The following is a 3,115-nucleotide window of genomic DNA, read 5'->3' as shown; positions in this document are numbered from 1 at the left end:
GTTTCTGGACATGTGCAGATATGGTTGTCTGCTTCTGCTTTTTGGGCATCTTCAGGGGTTATCTGTGGACTTAATACTTAGATGGGTATTATTTTGGTGTTTTTTATGCTTTCTGAATGCCTCCAGGTAGATGTGATCAGGAAATGTGCTTCCCTTTTCACTCGTCTTCCTGAGAAGTTTCAAGATACCACTATTGGTCGTTTTGACGTAACTTAGGATTTAATTTTCAGCGTATTTCCTTTTTTGTCTGCTTGTCCCACTCGACAATCCCTTTTTTCTAGTTGGAAACAGTTCAGGGCTGGCTGTGGCCGTTGGTTTTAATCTCCTCTTTAAAATTCAAGGAGATCTGTGCGCATGCGTAGTAGAATCCTCCGATGGTGGGGCTGGGGTGCCCACTAGCTCAGGCACCCCTATAGTCACCAGAATGGAGGTGCGCAGACAGCAAGACCAATGAACAGATACCAGAAGAAAAGAATGTCCACACCTTTATGTCAACGGTTCTGCCAGGCGTTTGTGGCCGCCACGATCCTTCCCCCATGTGGTCTCACCCAAGATGGCGGCTCCTGGAGCAGCCGAGCGTCCCAGACTAGAAAGCAATAGATTTCTTGCTTCTGCCACAAATTCCTCCAGCTGTGAGCCTTCTAACCTTCTAAGTATTCCTTTATATGTGGTTCAGAGTTCTGGGACCATCCCCTGAGCCTGCTTGGCTGTGTTGTTGTTGGCGGAGCTCTTTGCTACACGTCCACCTGATCCACCATCTTGTTTGTTCTCTTATACAGACTTTTTGAGACAGTAAGTAAATCTTTACAGGAGCAGACAGCATCATTTTCCCTGGAAGCAGCTGGTAGATTTGAAAGGATGTCCTCGATGCCAGCAACACAGCACCTAATCCACAGCACCACCAAGACTCCTTTCAATGTTATTTGTTGTTATTTTTAAGTGCCACTGAGTTGGTTCCGACTCATCACAACCCTGCATATGGTTCCCAAGGAGAGGCTTGTGGGTTTGAACAGCCGACCTTGCAGTTAGCACTCCAGTGCTTATCACACCAAGATTGCCATATTGCTTGAACCAATTCATACTTCCATCAGCATCACACAAGAGTTTCTGTTTTTGTGGTTAGACTAATTTTTGCCAAGTATGATGTGGGGTCTCATTATCTAAACTTGCCTTTCATTAGTATTTGTGAGGTTCAACTTTTTTACACTCTTCTGTAATAACTCACAAACTAATATTTTGGGGAATTAAAATGGCTTCACTAATCTATTTCCTATTTTAAAGCATCTATCTTAGAAAAAAATCCTTTATTTTTTTAAGGCTTTTAATTTTTCCCTTTTTGAAGTAATGGAAAGGAAAACTGAAAAAAAAAAAAAATGTGGCTGGAATGGAATGAAGAGAAGTGGCTACTTCAACTCAACCAGGTGGACATCGTAGTCTTGTTTGTTTATGGACTCCTCTCTGCATAGAGGCAAAAGAAAAGTAACTGGGATTTTAGGGAAGAAGGGATAAGAGGTCTGTATCTTCTAAGTAGGCATCCCTGGGTGGTGTAAAAAGTTTGAAGCTTGGCTGCTAACACAAAGGTTGGTGATTTGAGTCTACCTAGAGGCACCTTGGAAGAAAGGTCTGGTGGTTTACTTCTAAAAAGCCAACCACAGAGAAGCCTGCAGAGCACAAGTCTACTTTGAGACTCACCAGATTACTCTAGAGCAACTGGTTAGCTTGTTGTCTTCTGATGATTTACTGTGACTCATAGGGGAAGAAAGACTTTCATTTAAGTAAATTATTCAGCTAAAATTAAACCTTTGAGGGGGAAATGCAGACCAGAATTTGAAATTCTCATGGACTTCAGACTTTCTAGAATCATGAAGGCTGGATAAACTCGCCAAACTATTGTCCTGAGATACTCTTTAAACCTTAAGCCAAAAACATACCCTGAAGTCTTTTTAAAACTGAACAGTAGTTTGGTTTAACTAGTGAAAAATATCTGCCTTGAGTTTTATATTCTTTTAGGAACTAGCTATATGGAATCAAAGTGACAACAACTCAAAAGGTTAGATCATGCTTTAAGGAACAGTGAGTTATTGTGAATGGGGGAGGAACCACTCAGAAAGGAGGGCGAGAATGGTTGTACAACTGGAAGAATGTCATCAGGGTCACTGTATTGTACATGATTAAACTGTTGGGATGGTATATGTATTGTACATGATTAAACTGCTGGAATGGCATATGTTTTGCTGCATATATTCTCAACAACAAATGTCAACACTAACCAAAACCATCTATAGATAGAATGCAATCCCAATCTAGAGTCCAACATCATTCTTTAAGGAAATGGAAAAACTAATCACTAACTTTATAGAGAAAGGAAAGAGATCCTGGATAAGCAAAGCATCATTTAAAAAAAGAAGAACAGTAGTAGGCCTCCCACTTTCTGATCTCAAAACCTGCTACACAGGCACAACGGTCAAAACAGCCTGGTACAATGAAAGGCACACAGATCCGTGGAACGGAATGGAGAACCCAGAAGTAATTCCGTCTATTTTCAGTCAGTTGATCTTTGACAAAGGACCAAAATGCATTAAATGGGAAAGAGATAGTCTCTTCAACAAGTGGTTCTGGAAAAATTGAAAATCCATTTGCTGAAAAACGAAACAAGGCCCATATCTCATACTATATATTAAAAAAAACTCAATACTAATTAAAGGACTCAATGTAAAGACTAGAACTCTAAAGATCATCAATAAAAATATAGGGGCAAACTTAGGAGATCTGATGCATGGCATAAATATACTATCAAATATAACTGAAAGCACACAAACAGAAGACAAAATAGATGACTGGGGCCTCCTAGAAATTAGACACATGTATCAAAGGATTTCAGTAAAACAGTAAAAAGAGATCCCACAAACTGGGACAAAAGTATTTAGAGAGTAGTCCTTTGTCTGATATACCAATATTCTCCTAAAACAGTCCTTGCTACCTCAGAGAATAAGTGCATTGTTGTAACGGGAAAAAATTTCTCACTGCAACTTTCCTGGCCTTTTTCTCACTAATGCCATTTTTAATTTTCTTAAAACTTCTTCCTAATAAGCGCATATGACCATCCTTTGTCATT

This window comes from Chrysochloris asiatica, unplaced genomic scaffold, assembly GCF_000296735.1.
Source record: "Chrysochloris asiatica unplaced genomic scaffold, ChrAsi1.0 scaffold00006, whole genome shotgun sequence".
NCBI lineage: Eukaryota > Metazoa > Chordata > Mammalia > Afrosoricida > Chrysochloridae > Chrysochloris > Chrysochloris asiatica.
Note: the sequence above shows the minus strand (reverse complement) of the source record.